This window comes from Phascolarctos cinereus, unplaced genomic scaffold (assembly GCF_003287225.1).
Source record: "Phascolarctos cinereus isolate Bilbo 61053 unplaced genomic scaffold, phaCin_HiC Scaffold_2;HRSCAF=192, whole genome shotgun sequence".
Taxonomy (NCBI): Eukaryota; Metazoa; Chordata; class Mammalia; order Diprotodontia; family Phascolarctidae; genus Phascolarctos; species Phascolarctos cinereus.
In genome coordinates, this window is record NW_027555625.1 from 64,754,088 (window position 1) to 64,780,716 (window position 26,629).

The following is a 26,629-nucleotide window of genomic DNA, read 5'->3' on the forward strand; positions in this document are numbered from 1 at the left end:
CTATGTCTATGTCTATGTCTATGTCTGTGTCTATGTCTATGTCTAACTATATCTCTATTCCATCTATCAATATATGTATCTATATGAGTATTCAGGGTATATCTCTCTCTATAGTTATCTTTGTATATATGCGTGTATATGTGTATGCATGCATATGTGTATGTGTTTGTGTGTGTGTGTGTGTGTGTGTGTGTATATATATATATATATATATATATATATATATATAAAATTTTTTTTTTTTTTTGGAAAGGGAGGGAGGGAGAGAGAGACACAGAGAGAGAGAGAAAACCCATTTTTGTAAAGAACCGTAAAGAATTCAATGAAGCTTAAACCACAGACTTTGTCTTCAAGGAGCTGATAGTCCAGTTAGTGAGAGAAGGCACTACTTAAGACTGGCTTTAGAAGGAAGTGAGCTTCCCATCTCTGGAGATTGTATGAGTTCCTGTAGGGTGTACAGTTAAGGGGATTAAGAACTTAGTTTGGGCTAGGTGCCTTCTGACTGTATGAAGACTTCTATGAATATGAGAGGAAGCATATTCCAAGTTCCAATTAAATGGTATTGGGATTCAGGACTCATTCTGAGGAGGAGTACTAGGCCCTGGGCCCTGAGGGCTGAATAGGTTTTGATAGATGAGGAGGAAGGGAAAATCCCTCTGCTTGGGGTGAGGGAGATGGGAGTTTCTCAGTGATGAAGGTATATTTCATGGTGAGGAGACCAATTTGGCTAGAGCAAATTTGTGAAATTGCCGTGAAAAGTAAAGAGTACAGATGCAAGGAGTTATTATTGTTAATAATGATTTGCTAATAGTAGTATTCATTTCAGGTGACTTATTTTAGGCAATTTAAAAAAATATTTTTTATAATCCTCTTCTTATCTTCCAAGTGGAGTAACTACGTAAAGGAGGAAGCAAGATGCAGGGGAATTAGAGCCAGACCTGGTTTTGAATCTGGATGTCACTGCTCATTATCAGTGTCCTTGGGTACTTAGTTTAACCTGTCTGGGCCTCAGATTATTCATCGGCAAAGGAAGGTATAGGACTAGGCTTCTTTCAACCTGAAATCCTGTGATTTTTATTAAATACACCTCAGAGGGGGATTGTTTTTGTCCATATTTCTGTTGCCAAGTCCAGTTGATTCTACCATTATTGCATCTCTTTTCTACACCTCCTTCCTCTCTTCTGATACTGCCACTCCTCTGCTTCAGGCCCTCATCACCTCACACCTAGACTATTGCAATAGCCTGCTGGTTGGTTTCCTTGCCTCAACTCTTTCTCCACTATCATCCACTACTCAGTCAAATTAGTCTTCCTTCAGTGTAGTTCTGACCATGTCACTCCCTTAGTCAATAAACTCCAGTAGCTCCCTATTACCTCTAGGATCAGACAATGAATTAACAGGCATTTATTAAACATCTACTATATGCCAGTCACTATGTTTAACGATGTTATAAAATCCTCTGTTCATTTTTTAAAGGCCTTGATAACTTGGTCCCTTCCTACCTTTCTAGTATTTTTACATTTTAATCCCCTCTATGTGTTCTGTGAGCCAGGGATACTGGCCTCCTTCTTCTTTCTTACATAAACTATTCCTTATCCTGACTCCCTCTATTTTTATTTCCTATAGCTCATTCCTGGAATGCTCTTCCTCCTCATCTCCACTTCCTGACTTCCTTGGATTCCCAGCTTGGAACTGTTGATTATGAGCCCCTATCTGGTATGTTTCTCCCTCCCCATCAATTAGCCAACCTGAGCTAGTTAGCTTTTAGAAGTGGATATTTATTAATAAGGTATACAATTATTACAGAAACATTCCCCTAAGAGTTGAGGGCATCTGCTCCCAAACACAAGGTCCTTGTAGAGTTGTTTCACACTTAGAGTGGACTCGTGACCAAAGGGTAACTGACATAGCTCCTAGGTACTAGTAGGCTTTTCTTTCTCTCTGTGTTTTCTCATGTGTAACTCTTTCTGAGATTTAGTGCCCTTGTAGAGTCATTGAGGCTACCTGTCCTTGTTGCATTGAGTTTATTTTTAGTTCCTAATGTAGATGTATCATCTCTTCTCCTCTGGGGTCGGTGCTGGGGTCAGGGAAGGATGGAAGATCTGTATCTTTTGACCTTTCAAAGTTCATAAGTTTCGTCTCTGGTAGAATGGGGAGGAGTAGGAATAGAATGAGTCCTTTCCCTGCCCAAATTCTGGTTACAGGCACAAGGATCTGCCTCCTCGAAGTACTCTCAAAGCTTGACTGTCTCCCTTCTGAAATCCCTTCTCTGATATACATTGCCCCAGAGGTGTGTCTAATTCTTTCAACCAATCTCAATAGATTTCCAATGAGTTATTATCTGACTTCATCCAATGACTCAAAAGTATTTCACTCCTCCTGAATGATTAAGGATTTGTTTGTGCTTGATTTAAACCTTTTACTGATTGATTAATTCCGTAGATATGTCTAGGCTTTCTGTAAGTACATTAATTGGTGTAGGGTAGGTGTAGGAACCCCCATGCCCCAACACATATATTTCTGTCTCTCCATCTTTCCATTATTTCTATGTGAACTTGGATTATATCCTTAGATAAGTCATTTTCCCTTTCTAGGTCTTATTTACCTTAATTGAGGGGATATGAAATATATGGCCTGTCACTAATATTCTGTGTTTTAACATTTCATATTCATGCTCCATATCCTATGATTCGATAACTATTTGATTTTTATCTCTTATACTCACTGATATATATATATACATATATACATATACATATATACATATATACATATATATATACATATATATATACACACATATATATACATATATCTATATCTATATCATCTATATCTATATCTATATCTATATCTATATCTATATCTATATCTATATCTATATCTATATCTATATCTATATCTATATCTATATATCTATCTATATCTATATCTATATCTATATATGTATATAGATATAGATATAGATATAGATATAGATATAGATATATGTATATATATGTGTGTATATATATATGTATATATATGTATATATGTATATATGTATATATATATCTATCTATATCTATCTATCTATCTATATCTATATCTATATCTATATCTATATCTATATCTATATCTATATCTATATCTATATCTATATCTATATCTATATCTATATCTATATCTATATCTATATCTATATCTATCTATATCTATATCTATATCTATATCTATCTATATCTATATCTATATTATATCTATATCTATATCTATATCTATATCTATATCTATATCTATATCTATATCTATATCTATATCTATATCTATATCTATATCTATATCTATATCTATATCTATATCTATATCTATATCTATCTATATCTATCTATCTATCTATATCTATATCTATATCTATATCTATATCTATATCTATATCTATATCTATATCTATATCTATATCTATATCTATATCTATATCTATATATATTTCCTGCTATAGTTAGGCTGGCCTCCTTAGGATTCCCTGAAAATATTGCATTTATTTTCACTTTGATTCTTATTGTTCATCTTCATTAGACTCTTACCCATCCTTAGAGGCCCATTTGAAGACATATTTCCTCTATGAGGCCTTACTCGACCAGTCCAACTCATGTTGATTTCCTCTTTCCTTGAGTTACTTTCTGTGTCACCAAGACAACTGTGGCAAAATACGTGGTTTTGTGTTTTCACTCATTAAAAAATGCATATAGCATGTCTTTTTTTCCTTCCAAATGGTCTGCAAGCTGTCTGAGGACAGGGGCCTAATTTGAAGCTGGGCGCATCATGGGTACTCAAAAAAAGCTTTGTCAACATGAATTAGCTACTGTCTATTCTTGATGGTACTGCCTCACACATCAAGAAATGACCTTGCATTCCTGGTGGAACCAGTCCCATTAATTGAGAGCAGTATGTATGGTACAGTGAAAAGACTATTGGAAAAGGAATCAAAGGACCTGGCCTTAATACTTGCAACTTATTACCTGTGTGACCATGGCCAGGTCACTAAACCTCTCTGGCCATGTTTCCTCATCTGTGAAGTGAAGAAGTTGGATGAAATGACCTCGAAGGTCCCTTTCTGGCTTTAAATCTATGATGCTTTCTATTTCTGTGTTTCTTTCATTTGGGAGATGAGTTGCTAGCTATTACACAAATACAAGACAGAAACCAGTAAAATGCAAAGCCCAGGCTCTGTTCCCTAGATACTTGTGTGAAGGGCCCGATTAACTTAAAAATATTTCTCAGCCGCTGAAGCACTTGATTAAAGTCAATTGGAGGAGGAAATAATAATAATAATACAAAAAAGCTAAGCTCTTAAAAGGGCTAATTTGAAGCTTAGGAAATGTGAATGTGTCTCTAAGTCTGAAATTGTTAGTTAGACAGTGTTTGAAAGTCTCAGATCCTTTTGAGGAATGCTTTAACATTTTGCTGGGGATACATTGCATGCTCTTCCCATCTCCACTTACTGAAATCCTCTTTTCCTCCAAAGTTCAGTGCAGTGGCCACTTTTTCCTGAATGAAAACTTCCCTGATCTCCCCCAGATAAAAGTGATTATGTTTGGGTACCTAGCTGTGAGCTTGGGACCATGTATACAGCAGGTGCCTAAGATATGTTTGTCAAGTTTCTGTGTTGTTTAGTTCTCATTGTTAACCTTCACTACCACTAGAAGGGATTTGGGATTAGAGGGGGAGGCGGTGCAGGTAGGCAGAGATGCTGGAGTTTTCCAGTGGGAAGTATATCTCTAAAGTAGTTTCCTGCTCCGGATCCTATGACTATCCCTGGAAAATGAAATATATGAATGAAGGCATAAATAGTATACTCTCATTGGCTGAGAACTACAGTCTCATAGGGAAGGTTGATCTCCCAGCTCTAGCCGAAGCTCTGTGATCCTGTGCCTAAAACTCTCTGATCTTATCATTAGGAACACCAAGGGTATGGGAAGGGTAGAGGGAGAGCTAAATCTATATAAATGTCCAATGAGACAGAAGTGGTCAGTAGGAAGGAGGGGAGGACTTGGACAGGTGCTGTGAGAGGTTGAAGCTCATCCTACCATGAGGCTATTTCGATGTCCAAAGGCAGATGCAACTGTTAATGGATAATTAATCAGAAAAATAGTTAAATAACTATTCAGGATGAAACTTTTCCATTGTTTTTCAGACATGTCCGACTCTTTGTGACCTCATTTGGGGGTTTCTTGGCAAAGATACTGGAGTGGTTTGCCATTTCTTTCTCTAGCTCATTTTACAGATGAGGAAACAGAGGCAAACAGGGTTAAGTGACTTGTTCCAGACTGCACAGCTAGTAAATGTCTGAGGCCAGATTTGAACCCAGAAAGATGAGTCTTCCTGACTCAAAGGCAAGTACTCTATCCATTATGCCACCTAGCTAACATTAAACAATTTGATATTAAATAAGTCAATAATAATAATTGAATTTTCTACAGGGGCACAGAGTTAGAGCTGGAAGATAGTTCAGTTCAAATCCGGCCTTAGATACTTGACACTTCCTAGCTGTGTGACCCTGGGCAAATCACTTAGCCCCAGTTACCTCACATACACAAAAAGATAGTTTAGAAGCCATTTAGTCCAATACTTTCATTTTGAAGATAGGGAAACTGAGACTCATGGAAATTAATGAACTTGAAAAATGGCACACCAAGGGAGCAAGAACTGGAAGTGAGATTTGAACCAAGTCCTCTGGCTCCAAAGCCAATGTCCTTTTCACTTTCTCAAGCTGCTTCAAAATTTGCAAAGTACTTTGCTTATACCATCTCAATGTTGTCTCACAACAGCTCTCTGCATCTGATACTGAAAGCATTATTATCCTAATTTTATAGCTAGAGACTGAGGTCTTGAAAGATTATGTGATAGTAGGAGTTAGGAGTTAGAACCCACCTGGTAGGGCTGTTGTGAGAATAAAAATGAGATCATCTTTGTAAAGCGTTTAGCATAACCTGGCACATAGTAGGTGCTTTATAAATGCTTACTTTATACCCCCCTCCTTCCCTGTAGTAAGTATGACAGGTTGGATTTGAACCTAGATCTTCATGACTCCATCCCCTGTGCAAGGACTGATTGAGATGAATAACATTTGGAAGCATAACTTGAAGGACCACATTCAGACATGAAAAAAACTGCACCAAATATAACATAAAGCGTCCAGGGGGATTTGAACCCGGGTCTTCTTGACTCCAAGTCGTCCAGTACTCTTATCCATTGTGCTAGATCTGACTGAAATGAGTTAGACTTGGAAATACAACACTGGAGAACCACACTGAGTTATTAAATAGCGCTGTGCCAAGGACAAAGCATCCAGGTTGCTTCTGTCTTTGGCAGGTGATGTGTGTGATGGGTATGGATGAGAAAGTCAGGGTTAGGCCCCAATCCTTCCTTTGCACACTTTTCTAGGATCATAAGACAGAGAGCTATGAGGGCGGTTAGATGTCATCTGGACCACCCCACCTCAGTTTACAGAGCAAGAGACTAGGACCTAGTGAGAATGTGATTTTCCCAAAAGCACACAGCTAATAAGTAACAGAGGTAGGCATTACACCCAGATCCTTGGGCTACTCGTGCTCTTTTCTAGATACAACATTAATTTGCTCTTTTCCAGCATTTGCTAGCCTTTTCTAGCATTGCATTGGCAGCCTCTGATGTACTCCTACCTGTCAGACTTCAAAATCATTTTTCTCCATTGTCTCATCCTAGAACGTTCCTCATAGGCTCCTCATCCTGCAACATCTAACCATTTCTGTGGCTTCTCAACCTGAAACTTCCCTGTGTAATCCCCTTCTCTTGTTAGTGAGTTCCTCCTGGGACCACCATTTTATGGAAGGGCTCTGGCTGGTCTTCTTTCCTCTCCTGCCCTGTTCATAGCTTCTGGGTTTGATAAACATTTGTATCCCCGAGTTTTGCATAGTGCCTGACAACATAGTAAATGCTTCCTTCCTTCCTTCCTTCGTTCCTTCCTTCCTTCTTTCCTTCCTTCCTTTCCCTCTTTTCTCCTCCCCCCATTGCCTCCCTGTCTCCCTCCCTTCTTGCCTCTCTGGTCCACCCTTCTTCCCTCCCTCACTTTCTTCCTCCCTTCCTCCCTCTCTCCTCCTTCCTTACTCTCTCCCTCCTTTCCTTCCTTAATCCCTCCCTCTCACCCTCCTTTCTTCCCTCTTTCCCTTCCTCCCTCTTTCCTTCCCTATCTCCCACCCTCTCTCCCTCCTCTTTTCCTTTCTCATTTCTCTCTCCCTCCCTTCTTTCCTCCCTCTCTCCCTCCCTTATTTCCCTCCTTCTTTCACTTTCCTATATTAAGCATTTAGATGCTCCCCCCAACCTATATGATGAAAGTGCATAATTTCAATTTCCAAGAACAACTATTCCTATTGTTTTTCTGTTGTACCTCCCTTGCCCCCCATCAGTCATTAAAATAAAATGAAATCTGAGTTATAATTGAGATTTCATTTCACACCCCATTCTTCCTAATGTAGCTCATGTCTGAATTAGGCTAGGAGCCTAGATAACATTCTCTTTTTTATCTTTTTATTTCAGGGGTGACTTCAATTTGGGCAAGTCTTGCTTTCTGTTTAGGTCTTCATCTGTCCAGCATTTAGAGGAAAATTTTTAACTGGTCAGGAATATCCATTTTATTCTTTTCTTTGGTCACTCTGGGCTGTTCCTTGGACTCATTCCTCAAATAAGTAACCTCAGAACAAAGCTCATGGTGGCTCAGGTGACACCAGAGCTTTATGCTCAAAGGAGCTTTATAGACACATGCAAATAAGAATTCTAGAGCTAGAAGAGATTTCAGCAACTACCTAGACCAGGGGTGGGAAACCTGTGGCCTTGAGGCCACATGGCCCTCTAGGTCCTCAAGTGTGGTCTTTTGACCAGTTTGGATTGAGTCCCACCTCTGTTCCCACCTCTGACGTTGTCTAAACCCCTTTTAATACCAATGAAGAAATTAAGTCCCAGGGAAAGGAATTGACTTGACCAAGGTCACACAGTGAAAAAGTGACAAATTTAAGATATGAATGCAAGTCTTTTGCCACCAAATCCAGTGTTCTTTCCTATTTACCATATTGCTTCTGAAAAGTTGATGAAGTTATTTGAGGTTTAAAAAGTCGACCAAGCAAACAGCTGTGAGCAGGTGTAAACGGGAAGTTTTTTATTTTATCACTGCCTCTGAAAATAGAAGCCATTCGTTCATTCATTCATTCATTCATTCATTCATTCAACAACCTTTTATTAAGTTCCTACCATTATAGAGAATTGTCCTCATGGAGCTCATAATAGAGGAGAGAAATATGATGCATGCACAAATATGCAATATAATGAATATGCAATAGCTCTACTGCATAATTGATTGTAATAAAACCATATGGCAAGAGTGAAGTCTGATCTAAAATCAGAAGACATGAAGATCTTTCCTGATTGGGAATGGGAAGCTACCAGTTACATTGTACAGATCAACAAAGCTGCAATGGTAGGCTGTTTTTTCTTTCTTTCTTCCTTCCTTTCTTTCTTTCTTTCTTTCTTTCTTTCTTTCTTTCTTTCTTTCTTTCTTTCTTTCTTTCTTTCTTTCTTTCTTTCTTTCTTTCTTTCTTTCCTTCCTTCCTTCCTTCCTTCCTTCCTTCCTTCCTTTCCTTCATTAGCTCTTCTAAGATAGGCATCAGTTTATAGATAGCTGTTTATTAACCATGACAATTGTGTGTACATAAACATACACTCATAGATACCAGTATATGCTGAGGAAAGTCCTGAACAAAGAGTTAATTTGCTTTATTTTAGTTCCTGGTCTTTGTATCATCTTGAAAAGTCAGGCCTCCTTTTTGAGTCTGTTTTTCCCTCTATAAAATGAGAGGGGTTGTACTAGGGAATGTCTAAGGACCCTTCTAACTCTGAAATTCTGTTTTAAAGACCCTAACTATTTAACATTATGTAATTTATGTAGAAAAATCTCACTGAAAAATTATATCAATTTGAACTATAAGCTCATGGATAATACTTTAAAAATAGCTCTTTATATAGCTCTTTAAATGCGTCTCTCCTACAAAATGGCAGCTTAGTCGAGGATGTTTAGAAAACAGTTGTGCATTTTCTTTGAATCGTGGTATTATTATGTGAGATGTGTGGGGATAATAATAGTATCTACCTCCAAGCTAAAGAATAAAATGAGACAATATCTGTAAACTTTACAAACTTTAAAGCATGATGTTAATATTATTATTATTATTATCTTAACTTCTATTGTTTGTTCACCCATGTGGTGGTGGCAGTTGTACAATTTTAGGATGTTAAAATCATTTTGGAGATGGAAGAGAACATACAACATTGACTGTCAGAGCTGAATGGGGCTTTAGAATATAGAAGCTTAGTCAGTTCATCGACATGAGCATTTACTATGTGCTAAGTGCTTGGGATACAAAAGAAGGTAACTACATGGTCCCTCCTCTCAAAGATCTCATGGGAGAGATAACATGGAAATAACTGTGTATATACAAGAACTATATACAAATGGAAAGGTAACATAAATTAAGGCTAACCAAGGAAGAAGGGATGGGGAGAGAATTGGGAAAGGCCTCAGTATGAAAAAAGACACTGGCAGAAAAGTAGGGAACATCTACAAGTAAGATGGGGATTGATTCAATGCAATAATATGTAAGCATTTATATAGCACTTACTATTTATTTGCCAGGCACTGTGTTAAGTGCTTTTCATAAATGTTATATCATTTGATCCTCACAATAATTCTGTGAGGTAGGTACTATTGTTATCCACATTTTATAATTAAGGAAACTGAGGCAAACAGAGGTTGCGGCCTCTTCAGGGTCACATAGCTAATATGTGTCTGAGACCATATTCAAACTAAGGTTTTTCTGATTCCAGACTCAGCACTCTCTCCACCGTGCTACCAGCTTCTTCCATCATATAATGACAGAAGCTTTATTTTATTTAGGACTTCAAAGTACAGGAAGCACTTGAACTTATGTTTGATCCTCAAAACAATTCTGCTGGGCAAACAGATTAGGTATTATTTTGATTTTTAAAAAAAATTTATTATTGTTGTTGTGTCCAGCTCTTCACGACCCTTTTTGGGGTTTTCTTGGCAAAGATACTGGAGTGGTTTGCCATTTCCTTCTCCAGCTCATTTTACAGATGAGGAAGCTGAGGCAAACAGGATGAAGGGACTTTGTGCCCAGTGTCACAAAGCTAGTAAGTGTCTGAGGCCAGATTTGAACTCATGAAGAGGAGCCTTCCTGACTCAAGGTCCAGCCTCTATCCACTGCCTCATCCAGCTGCTCTCCCCTATACTTTTTTTTTTTACAGATGCTAGTTTAATTGTATACATACTAAAATGGTTTCAAAAAAGATTTAGGAATATATATTCATTTTATAGAGAGAGGGGAAAGATGAATGCCCTAGATTGAGAGTCAGAGGGCATAAATTTTAGTCATGGTTCTGACTCTTTAACTCTGTATATGATTTTAGGCAAGCCAATTCTCCCACCTGGGCCTCAGTTTCCTTCTGGGTAAAATGATGATGTCTCATGCTCCTTTTAGCTCTGATATTCAATGATTCTGTAATGTAATTGGAGATGATCAAAGGCAATGGGGAAGATTAATGACATTCATTCAAAATCAAATTGTGTCCACCTCGGTGAAACTTTTCCATATATGTGCATCATGTGTTGAGAAACTTACAAATTCACCTTCTTTAATGTGCTAATGTGTTAGATGGTGGAGGAGATGAGGCACCAAGAGATGGATGGAGTAGTAATTTGGACATAGGTCCCTAACCTGAGATGCAATCATTGATTTAATTCTAGGAATCCGAATTGTTTTCTGTTTTTAAAGCCTTTACCTTTCACTTTGGGGGATGAAGCATCGGAGCCAAGGATCCACAAATCTCGAAGTTGGGAGAACCCCAAACACTCAAAATTGAATGTTTGTAATACACCATATCTCATTCTGCCAAGGAATCAATTTTTGATGCAGTCCTTCGAGTAGGGAAAATGCTAAATAAAGCAATCCATGATTAAAAGCCCATGTAAGATGTCAATTTTAGAGTGGGCTATAAATATAACTGAAGTGAACTCAATGCTTATCAACCCTTAGAGACATACTGCTCTCCCGGGCCTGCTGGGTGGAAATAGTCTATAGACATGATGAGTTGACCGTAGTGCTTAATCAGTAATTTATGTCATTTTTGGCCTTTTGGTAGACTTCTGGTGGCGAGCAGACTGGTCACCATAGCTATTACCTCTCCCTTCTGGATGGTAAAGTTGTAACTCATGGAGGGAGGAGAATCAGGAAGTAGTAGGCATCACCCCCACTTGAGAGTCCTAGAAGAATGATCGCAATTTATAAAACATAGCACACAGATATGAGAGCACCCAGAACACAATCAATAAGAATGTTGAATGTAGGATGTTTGAACATGGACTATATGGATTGTAAGAGTTGGAAGGGCCCTTAGGACATAGAACACAGACTGTTAGAACTTGAAGTAATATTAGGACATAGACTGCAAGGGACTTTAAAATTATCAGGGAAAAAAGAGAAGAGAACTAATGTTTGTGTCAGAAGACCTAGATCAAAATTTTGGTGCTGACATTTACTAGCTGAGTGGCCAGGGCAGAATTTACTTTATTTCTCTGAGTGTCAGGTATACTTAATATCAAGAGAATTATAACAGTGTCACCTACTCTATAGGGGTATTGTGGAAAATGCACGCTGCAAGATTTAAAACAATCTATAAATATAAGCTATAATTATTTTTAAAACCAGAAGGGACCTTAAAGGTCACTAGGCCCGTGCCTCATTTTACAGATGGGGAACCTGAGGCCTAGATAAGGGAAGTAGAGCTGGAGGGATCTGAGAAGTTGTTTAATCTAATCACTTAATTTAACAGATTAGGAAACTGAGTCCTATAGAGTCCTATGATAACTTATTCAAGGTCATGTAAGTATTTAGTGGCAGAGCTGGGATTTAAACTGAAATGCTCTGATTCCAGAACCAGCTTGCATTATACTACATGAATCTATACATGTGCTTCCTAATGGGGCAAGTTAAAAAGTTATATATTCAACTCTTTTTCTTTACAGAGCATTATGCTAAGAATTGGAGAAGATACAAAATGTAAATGTTACACAGTCACTGTCCACAGGGAGCTTACAGTCTAACAAGGGATGTAACTAATACACATAGAAAACTATAATTGTGATAATACATGATGAATTGATTAGAAAGATGCGAAGTGTGAAATGCAAAGACGTAGTGACATTTGATGTACTGTTATCTTACAAACTCAGTGACAGGGTTGGACTACATGAGTTTCAACTGTAGCAAAATTTTATTTCTAAGTGCAATTCTAAATTCCAATTATCTAAGTTCCTCCCTCCCCCCCGTCCTTCTTTCCTTCCTTCCCCCTCTCTTTTCTCTGTCTCTATCTGTTTGTCTTTCTCTCTCTGATGCACCAAGAAAAGCTGAGGGACACATTTATCCATGCATTAAATTTACACGTACTAGTTTGGAGGAATCTTAGAAGCTATAAAGCTCACTTTCCTTATTTAATAGAATAAGAAAATTGAGGCCTATGAAAGAGAAATGGCTTGCTTAAAGCCATACAATTAGTAAATAATGGAGCAGGGATCTGAAACCAGGTCCTTCTACACTAAAACCCCAAATTCTCCACACCACATTTTAATGCATACACACAGTTTAACGCAATGCAATTCAATTCATCAAAATTTTACTAAGTTAGAGGTAGAAAAATGGTGCAATGGATAGGATGCTAGACCTGTAGTCAGGAAGACCAGATTAAATTTGGCCCGAGACACTTGCTATCTATGTGACTTATCCTCTGCCTGACTCAGTTTCTCCTTCTGTAAAATGATGTTAATAATAGTACCTACCTCCCACAGTTGTTGTGAAGATAGAATGAGATATTTGTAAAGAGCTTTACAAATCTTAAAGTGCTATATAAACACTAGCTATTTTATAACTATTATTATCAAGTGGAGACACTCCTGGAGGTATCTTAAAGACTAGGTCATATCACTATGATGTGCCCCCCCCCCCTTTCCCTTCTCTGGAGTCCATCTGTCTCCCAACTGGGATTTGGTTCCCTCTTGTTCTTTGTAGGAATGCTCAAAAAAAGGTTTTGGTAAGAGAGTTTTGTTTGCCCTCTGTGTTTGACAGGGAGAAGCTCTGATCTTTATTGAATGGGAATGTGAACAATACATTAGCCAAACAGAATGTGACATGTTGGGTTGGAGTACCTGAGTATGAAGCAGGGAGCCTGGGAGGATTAAAAAGCAGTTGTGAGCTTAACAAATAGTAAAGCAAAGCAGCTATTGGCTAAGTCTGGTAGGAATGAAAATGGCTTTCAGTGCAGAGTAATGGAACTCATTTGTCGAAAATGGCCTAGACATTTCCAGGTCCATCTGAATGAAATGGAGCTGACGTCAGCGTTGCCTAATGTTCAAGGATGGAAAGGACCTTGAGAAGCCAAGGAGACCATTTTTTCCATTTTTAGGCTTTATGACATAATGGAAAGGATCACTGTATTTCTGGTTAGAGATCTTAATGCCACTACTGAATCTCTGTGTGCTCTTGGGTGAGCCATTTACTTTTTATGGATCCCTGCCTCAGTAACCATTCAATGACTATGCTAGAACAGGTCATCTATGAAGTCTAGAACTCATGGATGGTATTGGCTTCTTAGTTTCCCAGTCATTTCAAGGCAATTGGAACCTTTACTGTTTCTAAATATCTTAAAAAGGTATTGGAAATACTTTGTGTCTTGGACCAGTCACTTTTTTGAGGTTCTGTGCCCTCACATATATATATATATATATATATATATATATATATATATATATATATATATATATATATATATATATGTATATATATAAAACAGGGGTCCTTTCCTTTATATGTAAAGAAATAAGAGGCATGAAGAAATCTGTTGTTCAGCTGTGTCTGACTTCTTGTGACCCCATTTGGGGTGTTCTTGGCATAGATACTGGAATGATTTGCCATTTCCTTCTCCAGCTCATTTTACAGATGAGGAAGCTGAGGCAAACAGGATGAAGGGACTTTGTGCCCAGGTTCACACAGCTAGTAAGTCTCTGAGGCCAAATTTGAACTCGAGTCTTCCTGACACCAGTCTTGGTGTTCTATTCACTCCACCACTTAGCCTAATCTAGGTGGTTTACCTTATTATATTTGGGCATCCAAAAAGATGATGCCATTGGAGGATACTATAGATAGACCAGCTAGACAGAAGAAGGAAAAAGATGAAGACTTAAGAGACAGGTCATAATAACAACTATTAGATAACTTTCATGTGGTGTTTACTACAAGCTAAATACTGTGGTAAAATACTTTATAATTATTATCTCATTTGATCCTGACAACATCCCTAGGAGTTAGGTACTATAATTATCCCCATTTTACAGAGGAGGAAACTGAGACAATAAAAGTTAAGTGACTTGCCCAAGGTCACACAGCTAAGAAATGTCCAAGGTGAGATTTGAACTCCGGTATTCTTCACTCTACAGCCAGTGTGACATCCATTGTGCCATTTGGCTGCCTAAGACTTATTCAGAGGCATGATAGGTAATGATGGGAGAACTTTATTTTTTTTCAGATATTTGATGAAACTCTCTGCTTAAAACAGAGTAGCTATCACTTTTTTGAAATCTCAAAATTTCATCCTTCAAAAAGTGGAGAAACCAGAGGAGGAAAATTCTATTCTGAACCTGATTGCCATTGAGAATAGAACTGGTTTCTGAGACATAAAGCTATAAAATAGCTCCTTGGGGAGAGGTAGCCACTTAATCTTAGACTTGGCACTAGAGAAGAAGGGGAAAGACAAACACGGATGACATGTACCTTAAATTTGGAGACAGCATATTTCAAAAGGCTTCAGGAAAAAAAAAAGGTATGGAGTATACACTCTGGCCACATTCCTTCCATTCTGCTTTGATTCACCTTCTACTCTTCACTGGCACTCTAGTTGTAACTCCTGGAGCTCTGTACTCTTAACTGGTGAATTCAGTATAATAAGCCTGCAGAGTCACCACACACTGTACTCTCCACATCTTCATGCCATATAGTTATGCCTATCCTCTTCACCCACCCTTTGTTGTGGGAACAGTATTCAAGTCAATACTTATCAGTTCTGGAAAAAGTTCTGGAAAAAACAAGCAAACAATAAATTGTTTTCTCCATCTCCAATTAGCATCCTTGTGACTTCCCAGGCCAAAACTATATGTGTTGTCTTCCCTTATTAGAATACCTTAGAATTTCCCTTAAGGTCAGGGACTCCCTACTTGTTATATTTATATCCCCAGAATGACAGTACCTGGTACATAGTAAGTACTTAATAAATACTTCTTCATTCTTCTAGTCATTCATTTGTTCATTTATTATGTCATTAGTTTTTTTGTTCATCCATTTCACAGATTAAAATTGTAGAGGCGAAGTCAACCCAAGATGAATGGGAAGCTGTCAAGAAAGAAATTCTGAAGATGCAAGGAGTAAAAACAACAACAAAACTTCTAATAGTGATGGGGGAAGGTAGTTGTCTAAAAAGGCTGATATGTATGCATAATGAACTCTCTAGTAAACTTAGATGATTTTTTTAAAGAAATGTAGAGAGAAGAAAGTTCAGGTAAAAGCCAATGATTATAAATACATTGCATTGGCAGTCACATGACCAACAAGATGGAGGACTAGACATTTTCTTCGACACTCTCAACTTCTTAAAACTCCCCCAAATAAAAATTATGTCCAAGAGGTAAATTAATTGCAGCTGTTTATACCAGCCAAGATACTTGCTTTTTCTCACTTAATTAGCATATAAATGTATCATCCTCATGGCTTCCTGTCCAAATGATCCAATGGTTGTATACCTCTCTATACTTATCTGGATCCCTGTGCTTCCATTTCAGAGTGTCTACCCTGTTCTGAGCCTTTCATCAGGAATGTTTGGAAATTTTCCATTTGATCAGAGGTCAATATTTTTTCCTGTAGAACTTTGCTTAGTTTTGTAGGATAGGGTTATTCTTGGGTAAAAATCTTTTATCTTTTGTCTTTTGGCAAATCACATTCCTACTTTTCCTCTCATTTTTTTGTGACAGTTGATAAGTCTTTTATGATCTTGATTATAGTATTTTGATATATGAGGTATGTAAACTTTTTTCCCTTCTGGTATTATACTTTATTTGCTCTGGAAGCCTTGGTTTTCAGCTCTTTCTTGAGAGTTTTCATTTTAGGATTCCTTTCAAAGTGTGACTAGTGGACTCTTTCTATTTTCACGTTGCCCTCTGATTCCAGAGATGTGGGCAGTTTTTATTTATGATTCCTTGAAATATTGTATCTGAGTTTTTTTTTGTCATGATTTTCAGGTTATCTCATGCTTCTTTTTTTGACATTTTCTAGATCAGCTGATTTTTATATTATATTTTAAGATTTTTTTTGTTGTTCCTCACCCCCCAATCTTTTGACTTTTTTTGGAAACATTTTTATTGTCTTATAGAACCATTGTGTCCTGTTTGGCCCATTTTAGTTTTCAGGGAGTTCATTTCTTGGGTAATTGTTTTGGCTATAATCCTGACTGAGAATCAAGATACTTGGACTCTTGTCCCAGTTCTGCCCCTATTTTCTATGTGGCCTCTCTGGGCCTTGGTTTTTTCCTCCTATAACGAGAACATTTGACTATGTGATCTTTAGTGAAAAATGAGTGGAACACTCACCATTCTCAGTCTTATTCTTCCCTCTCTGACCAAAATTCAGAATTCCAAAATCTGGAATAACCTACTTTCTCTTCTATGTATCTTCTAACTAACTTTTTATCCTAACATCAAATCCTACCACCTATAGGAAGGAGGAATGTTTTCCTTAGAACAGCCCTGTGATGGTGAGAATACAGGTACTGTTGTTCCCACTGTATAGCTGAGGATACTGAGGTCCAGGGAAATCATAGGCTTTAGAAACAACATAGAGCCCTTCGAGTCCAAACCTTTCATTCTATAGACAAGGAAACTGAAGCCCAAGGAAGGGAGGGCAGCCTGCCCAAAATTACACAGAAAGTAAGGATTTAAATTCAGGCTGTATGATAACAAGTTTACTATTTTTTCCACTAATGATGCAGTCATGGTCACAGGTATTCAGAGGGGAACTAGAATGTTAACCCAGAGTCTTTGACTTTGTGACCAATCTTCATTAAACTACTGCCCCGAATCCCCATTCTATGAGTGTCCACGACTTTTCTCTATCATCCATTTGGGCTCTTTTATATTGTCCCCCATCAATAATTTTCCTGTCTCCTCTGCACATGAGTTTGTGTATGTATATATTTATATGTATGTGTGTGTGTGTGCACACCTTCCAAACCAGATTACAAACTTCCTAAGGACAAGGCCTTTACCTTCCGCATTTTGGGTTCTTGGTAGCTGCCAATCTAATTCAGGGTATGGTATGGGCATTCAATATACGGATGCTGGCTGTCTACCTGAAATTAATTCTTTCAGCAGTTGAGTTACGCCTGGCCATTGTCTAGCTCATGGGGATAAGTGGATTCTCAGAGAATATATATATAGCCTCATTCTGTTTTGCTTCAGGAAGCTTGGCTGGATGATTTCTTTTATCCATGTCATTGCTAAGCCCTGAGAGATTCTAAATTCTGTCACTAAATATCCAGATAGCAAGATAGCTTTAATGGCAAACCTAAATGGAACATTTTCCTCCTGGACTTGTGACCTGTGCTTTTGCAGACACTCTCTCACCTGTGGGTGATACAATTTAATTTCACACCTGTCAGGAGATCTTTCAGGATGTACCCTGTGACTTTGCTGCTGATTATCAGGCCCTAGACACAGTAATAGGAAGGGAGAGTTATCTTAATTTGGCTACTATATGATAGCTAACAAGGTAAGGGTAGTGTGGTGGAAAAATAACTCTTTGGAGAGTCAACAGGCCTGGGTTCAAGTCATCACTCTTTCATGAGTCTCTCGTGTGACCTTCAATAAGCCGCTTCATCTCTTGGCATCTCTTTTTCCGCATTCGTAACATGGGAACAAAAATACTTGCACTATTTACCTTGCAAGGCTGTTAATATATGACAAAAATAATAATTCACATTTTTAAAGGACCTTAGAGTTTACAAAGTTTTCTCTTTACAGTAATCTTACGAGATAGATAGTGAAAGTATATGTAATATATATATATATATAATTATTATCTTCATCTTCATTTTATATATATAATAATTATTATTATCTTCATCATTATTATATATTTTCATCTCTGAACTGAGGTTCAGAGAAAGTAAACGATTTCTCCAAGGTCATGCAACTAGTAACTAGAAGAAGCAAGGTAGTGTAGGACAATGGTGTCAAACTGAAATAGAATTGGATGTCTGCTAGCTGCATGTTGACTTAGATAACCACAAATTAATAATATCTATGTTGTATTTTATTTTTGCTTATTTTGTTAGGCATTTTTGAATTATATTTTAATCTGAGCAGTTTTTTAGGCCTTTTCACATCTCTAGGTAAGGGAACAGGCACTAGACTTGAATTCTAAGCCTGATCCTACAGCCAACTCATAATGTATATAAACTTCATTCATTCATTCAGAAAGTACCTACTATGTGCCATGAGCTATACTAAATACTGGAAAAATAAAGACAAAAATGAAATAGTCTCTATCCCTAAGGGAGCTAACATTCTATGTAAGGGAGGTAGAACATAAATGTATATGAAATATATATGAAAAATGCAAAGCGATGGAGGGGAAAGGTCATTAGCTACCTGGGGGAGGGATATTTGGCAGTGGCTTCCCATAGAAGGTGGCATTTAAATTGAGTTTTGAAGGAAACAAGGGATTCTGAGAGATGAAAGGGAGGAAGGACTGATTTAGCGTCATAGAAGGGGATAGCTATTGAAAAGGCATGAGAATGAGAGATGTGTTATGTGAGGAGCATGAGAAGGTTGTAAAGGGTTTTAAAATCCAAATAGAGAAGATGATGTTGGATTCTAAGGGCAGCAGAGAACTACAGGATTTCATTGAGTATGGGAATGATATGGTCAGTTCTATATTTTGGAAAAGGCAAAACAAAAGACAGTCCCTACCCTCAAGTATACTACTACTACTACTACTACTACTACTACTACTACTACTACTACTACTACTACTACTACCACCACTACTATTATTACTACCATTACCAGTATTACCGCTACACTCCTTCTCATTTTCCTTCTCCTCCTCCTCTTCTATAACTTATCTGGTATTTTAAGGTTTTTGAACTTCTTTACATTATTGGATTTGATCCACACCATGATACATTGAGGCAAATGGCTTTTTTAGGAAGGATTTTAATTTCTGCTGTCAAGATTTCTATTGGACCATATTATCAGATACATTCAAACACAGACTCATCACTTTCCATTTTCCATTTTCCACTTTCCAGGTTTTGGCAAAAAGGAAAGTGAAATTACTATCAAGATTTACACAATGCCTATTGTAATATAACATATATCATATGTTATATCATATAATATTATGTTATATGATATGATATGATATTATAGTATGTTGTGCTGTATTGTATGGCATGGTATGGTATGGTATGGTATTACCTTACCTTACTATTATGTTATGTTATATTATATTATTAGTTATATTATACTTCTCTATACTATATTATACCATGCCATACCACATCATTCCATGCCATACCGCATCGTTCCATACCATATTGTACCGTACCATACCATGCCGTACTGTACTGTGCTGCGCCGTACCATACCATACCCATATCATATCATATCATATCATATCATATCATATCATATCATATCATATGTAATAATATAACACTATAAAATAATATCTAATTATATTATATTTAATTATATAACAATATTATAATTGTTATAATAATATATTACAATTATTATTATACTCATATAGGAAATCTGAATACTAAACATTCTTTTAGGGACTCTGTATACCTGTGTATACAGGGATAGAGATGAAGTCTCTAATTTCATTAGTACAGGTTGTCATCATCTCTGCAATATGCAGTCTTAGATTATTTCTTGGGCCACTGAGAGATTTGCTGAGGTTTGCTGAGAGTCACCTAGATTATGTGTGTCTGAGGTGGAACTTAAACTCAAGTCTTTCTAACTCCAAATCTGAATCTCTATCCACTCTGGCATCATGGGGATTTCCTCAATGGAGGATGGCACAGTAAAAAGGAAGTGGTAAAAGTTACTCTGCTGACCCCACAGGGTCACCGTGAGGCTGACAGGCAATAATGTTCCTAAAGCTCTTTGTCTCCTGTACAGCACTCAGCACAGTTGTGAGCCATCTGTAAGCTGTAATGGATATCATGCTAAGGAACCTTTATTAGTATATGGCACTGCAGCACACAGTGTCTTTCTAGAACTTAGAAGGAAGATTAAGTCCTAAAAATGCCAGCAATCTCTGGAACAGAAAATGTGGACTATTCGAAAAGCAAGCATTTCCCTTTCTTTGCCAGGAGTTCCTGATAATGTACGTACAGACAAGGTGCTACTTTGAAGTTGGAATCATGTCTTTGATCAAAAGCACACAGTCTCCCCCATGTCTCTTGGAAACGTACAGCAGTTTTCCTGGCCCAGCTGCTTTTGAATGCTCTGGACAGTAGAGATGACATTTACATGAAGCAGCAATCTGAGGAATGCATGAGATAAGACAGTTTCAACTGTGAGTGGAAGAAGAGGTCTAGAACTGAGTTTAAATCAAGCAGAAGTAATAGGATGTCATCCTGCCTTCCTCTTCTGTACCTGGTGTTAATTAAAGGCTTGATAACGGGGCTCTGTCAGCATTTGGTGGAGAAAAAGTAAACTTGGTTTTAAATTTACAGATGATATTAAAAAGAAAAGGTTTCTGGCAAATCTTTCCATTTTCCTTGCCCTTGTTTTAAGACTGGACAATTAATTTGTGGAAGTACTGCAATTTCTGAAGAGTCCTTCATCTGGACTCTTTTAACAAGGCATTTGAAATCATTGAGTAATTACAGAGAATCATAGACCATGAGACCTGGGAGGGACCTCGGAACAGAGAATGTTAGACTATAAAATGTCAGAACTTTAGGGGGAAAAACCTGTTAGAATGGAGAATATTAGCATGTAGAAAATAGAATGTTAGAATTGGAAAAGACTTTAAAAATTAAAATTTAGAACATAAGAATACAATGTTAAGCTTAGAAGGGACCTTAAGACATATAGCGATAAAGCTGAAAGGGACCTTCTCCTTAATGATAATGACAACTTATTTATATAGTATTTTAAAATTTACAAATATTTTGTACAAATTATATCATTTAAACGTCATAGCTAAATGGTACAGTGGATAGAGCACTGGGCCTGGCATCGAGGAAGACCTGAGTTCAAATACTTCCTTAGACGGTTATTAGATTTGTGACTTGAACAAATCACTTAACCTCTGTCTGCCTCTGTTTTCTCAACTGTAAAATGGGGATAATAGCATCTACCTTGCAGGGTTGTTATGAGGATCAAATGAGATAATATTTGTAAAAGTGCTTAGCACAGTGTAGGTAGTTAATAGATAATTGTTTGTTTCCTCCCTTCCCTCCTTCCTTCCTTCCTTCCTCCCTCCCTCCCTCCCTCCCTTCCCTCCTTCCTTCCCTCCTTCCTTCCCTCCTTCCTTCCCTCCTTCCCTCCTTCCTTCCCTCCTTCCTTCCCTCCTTCCTTCACTCCCTCCTTCCCTTCCCTCCTTCCTTCCCTCCTTCCTTCCCTCCTTCCTTCCCTCCTTCCTTCCCTCCTTCCTCCCTCCTTCCTTCCCTCCTTCCTTCCCTCCTTCCTTCCCTCCTTCCTTCCCTCCTTCCTTCCCTCCTTCTTTCCCTCCTTCCTTCCTTCCTTCCTTCCTTCCTTCCCTCCTTCCTTCCCTCCTTCCTTCCCTCCTTCCTTCCCTCCTTCCTTCCCTTCCTTCCTTCTTCCTTCCTTCCTTCCTTCCTTCCTTCCTTCCTTCCTTCCTTCCTTCCTTCCTCCTTCCTTCCCTCCTTCCTTCCCTCCTTCCTTCCCTCCTTCCTTCCCTCCTTCCTTCCCTCCTTCCTTCCCTCCTTCCTTCCTTCCTTCCTTCCTTCCTTCCTTCCTTCCTTCCTTCCTTCCTTCCTTCCTTCCTTCCTTCCTTCCTTCCTTCCTTCCTTCCTTCCTTCCTTCCTTCCTTGTCAGCAGCCCTGTGAGGTGGGTGCCATTATTATTCTCATTTTACAGGAAGGGAACTGAGGAAGCATGAATAAATGGAGGGAATACTGGCTTGGGAGTCAGGGACCTTGATCTGAATCGCAATGCTGGAATTTTTTACTTATGTGTTCTTGGGAATGTTCCTTATCTTTTCTGGTCTTTGGTTTCCTCACCTATAAAATGAGTTGGTTGTACTAGATGAACAGTAAGTTCCCTCCTTAATCCATGATCCCATGAGAACATAAAATAACATTAGCACAGCATATGACATGAGAGCTGGAAATCAAACTCCATTATATAGGTGATCAAGCTGATGCTTTCTGCCTTATGTAGTTTGAAATCTTATCTCGGGCTTTCAAACTTGGCATTCATCAGCCCTTCCCATTTGCCAAAACTGATGTACCTCTTACAAGAAGGGAGACAGAAGAGTTCACAGAGGTATAAAGTCAAAGCCCTTTAAAATTGTAAAGGAACTTAGAGATCATCTAATCAATCTTGATCAGTTTATAGATGAGGAAACTGAGGCTCAGAGAATCCATTTTCCCAAGTCATACAGAAAGTTAGTTGCACAGTCAGAGATTAAACCATTATGCTTTCCCATCTGCCTTCTCTTGTTCCACCGTGGATAATCCCAAATCTTCCCTATATGAGGCTCTGTTTCTAGACTCTAAATTAGTTATAATTTAGTCATGAGATAAAGCATTCGGTTAAAATGTAAATTCCTTTGACAGCCAAGGAAATAATAAAGGCAAGTTATTCCATTAACAGTTAGGAGCTCAGAAAGCTTGGGTTTGTTGAAATGATGGGCTTAATTCCAAATAGAACATTATCTCAATCACACACCAAGCTCAGGGCTAGGCGCTGTGGGAGGAAAAATAAGCATGATGTACTTTATTAGTTCAGAACAGGGATAAATCTCTTCTGGCTAGGATGGAGGTAGAAAACAACCAAGGAAGACTTCTAGGAAGAGGGAGCTTTTGAGCTGGGCCTTGAAGGATGATTAATATTTCCACAAGAAAGGGAAATGCTAAAGGGCATTTGAGGCCTATAAGGAATGAAAGGAATGGCAGAAGAATGAGCAGGTAATGAGAGTCATATGAAATAGGGAAATTGGCTTTAGGATGACTGTCAGAAGTTTAGTTTGGCTACTGAGTTTTAGGGGCCAGAAGTACTGCCAGGTGGGCGTGTTCAGCAGACAGTTGGAGACATGAAACTGGAGGTCCAGGGACAAAAAGAGACAAGATAAAGATTTGGGAATCTTCTACCAGAGAATAGTAGTTCAAGTTGTAAGGGTGGATGAGAAAGGGGTAATATAGAGAGAGAAGAGAAAAGGTTCTGAGATAGCTCCTCAGAGACCTCCCACGTTTGCTGCAAGGAGGAAGAACAATCAGTAAAGGTCATGGAGAAGGGATGGTCAGGGAAGGAGAGGAGGAGAATATGGTGTCATGGAATCCAAACCAGAAGGAGAACTCATTCAGCAGGATACTGTAGTCAACTCCATGCATGCTACAAAGAGAGGTCAAAAAAGAATGGATCCACCAGATCACTGGATCTGGCAATCAGGAGATCAATTATGATCTCTTAGAGTAAAAGTTCTTAACCTGGGGCCTATGAACTTAATATGTATATATGCACACACACACACACACAGATGCATACATATTTTGATAACTGCATTTTAATATAACTGTTATCCTTTGTAATCCTATGAATTTTATTTTATGTGTTTCAAAACATTATTTTCTGAAGGGATTCCTAGACTTCACCAGACTGTCAAAGGAGTCCATGACACACATGAAAAAGGCTAAGTATCTTCTGGTGGTGGGGGCAGAGGGCATATTGTGCCAATGGATATTAAAATGGAGCAAGTCCTGGATTTGGAGTGCTGGAACCTTGGTTCCAATTTACCATTTGTTACTTATGTGACCTTCGGTAAGTCTTTATATCTTTCTGGGCCTCAGTTTCCTCATATTTAAAACGATCACAGTGTACTAGATTAGAGATGTCAAATTCTGTAACATAAAAACTCATCAGATTAAAATGTAATTTGAGAAAACTTTAATACAATAAATACAAATATGACATAACATAGATAATATTAATTCGTGGTTTTCTAACCCAATGTGTAGTCTGCAAGGATGCATTTCTAGTTAAGTTTGACATCTCTGGCCTGGATGACTTCTAGGGTATCTTTAAGCTCCAAGCCCATGATTCCAAGTAGGAAGAAGTCAGGGAATGGGAGCAACAAATATTTTGATGAGATCACGTATAGAAGAAGTGCTGAGCTCGAAGTCAGGAAGATGTAAGTTCAAATCCCATCTCAGACACTTACCAGCTGTGTGACCCTGGGAAAATCATTTAACTCTGCCTCAGTTCCTCATCTAAAAAATGAGCTGGAGAAGGAAATGGCAAACCACTTCGGTATGTTTGCTAAGAAAATCCCACATGGCATCGTGGAGAGTTGGACATGACTGAAAATGACTGATAGCAGCAAAAATAAATGCACAAGTAAACTATGAGGGAGGAACCGAGTCAAAGGGTTTGTGACGATCAACAATGTATTAGAGATATTTTGGTGTTTGGGGAGAGCCTGTCTGACATTTACTGAATCAGTAAGTTGCTCTGAACATCTGTGAGACTTTTTGGCACATCTTTTTTGCTTCTTGGCCAATATTATTTTCTTGTAAGTATGTATGTGTGTGTGTGTGTGTGTGATAAAAGATACAAATACTTTATATAAAGTACATAAACCTGTAACAGGCCTATGCTTGGTGGAGTCTCTACTATTCTCTTCTTTTGGAATTAAATACGTGATGCCTTCTGTCAAAAAAGGTGGGACCAAGTTTATGCCTGAATGGGAGTTGGTGAAGTACCTTAATAGTAGTCCATGTACTACTTTGAAGTATTTGGGCATAGACTTCTGGATCTTGTCTTGACAGCTCCACCCTTTTCTAGTTTTACCTAGGATCTGGATTTCAGTCATCTTGATGTAATGATTCTATCATTCATGACAATAGTAATGTGTGAAGTTTTAAGTGTCTCATCCAAACTGTATTTTTGTGGAGGTGGATTTCTTTTAACCCTATAGGTGACCAAAATTTTTCCTTATCCTCCTTCTTGGGTTGTGGCTTGCCCCTTATTTCTTCTTCATTTTCCATAGTAAAAAGTCTTATTGATGTAGAATTGTTAATTTTATTCTTTGCACTACTTGCCTCCTTGTGTCATCTTAACCTCTTGACTTTTACTTTTGATTACTAATTAAGAGGATCTAGAGTTTCTGGTGTGTTTTTATTTGCCAGAATCTTCTCTAGATATTTCTTGTTATTTTCTCTAATAGAGCAATGTGGCCTTCAAGTTTCCTATTACATAAACCAGCTAGATATTGATATAATTTTCCGATGCCCTTCCATATATGATCACTCTCTCAAGTCGCTTCTGCCGTGGCAGTATTTGATACCTGTCCTTAGGGGTATTTTGTGATAATAGGAAGACAAATAGCATTTACATAGCCCTTTAAGAGTTACAAAACCCTTTAGACATATCTCATTTGATCTTCACAGAAACCCTGGGAGGTAGGTGTTATTATCATCTCTGTTTCAGAGTTGAGAAGACTGAGCCATGTAAAAGTTAAGTGACTTGTCCAGGTTCACACAGCTAGTGAGTGTCTGAGGTCAGATCTGAACTCGGGTCTTCTTGCCTCTAGGTCTAGCCCTCTAGACATGGAACCCCTAGCGGCCACTGCTCATGGAGGCTGCAACATGTACTGCTGTGTCACGACCTCACGGTCTCCAACTTTTCCCTCTTCAGTGTTCAGTAGTTTTCCCTTCATTTCAGCTCTTATTGTGTTTAATCTAGGCTTAGGGATACAGTTCGTTTTCTTAAGTGAATGTACTATTCAGCAATACATTGTTATATGGCTTGGAATGGAGGGTACTCCTGATAAAAAGCAGTATGAATCCCTTGCCTCCTCTTGGGAGATCCATTTTCAATTTCATGATATAATATTGGTGCATAATGGAAGTATCCATGTATTTAGTTCTTTCCTCCACATTCATGGTTTATTTCTTTAGTGCTGGGGGCCATCTGCACTCCAGCATTTATAGCAGGTGGGGTAGCAGTGTTTCTGATTTGTGTCAATGTATTTTGATCCTTCTTGGGGTGCTGGAATATGAAGGTGTGCCACTTTCTCTGCTGTCCTCCATGTCAAGGTGATCATCATTGAGGTCTCTAACAGGGCCACCCTGCAACTAGATACTACCCTGCCAATTGGTTAAATTCATAATAACAGTATCTCCAAATCCAAATTGGCCAGCGTTTCAATATCCATACTGGGCTTTTATAACTTGGAGGAGT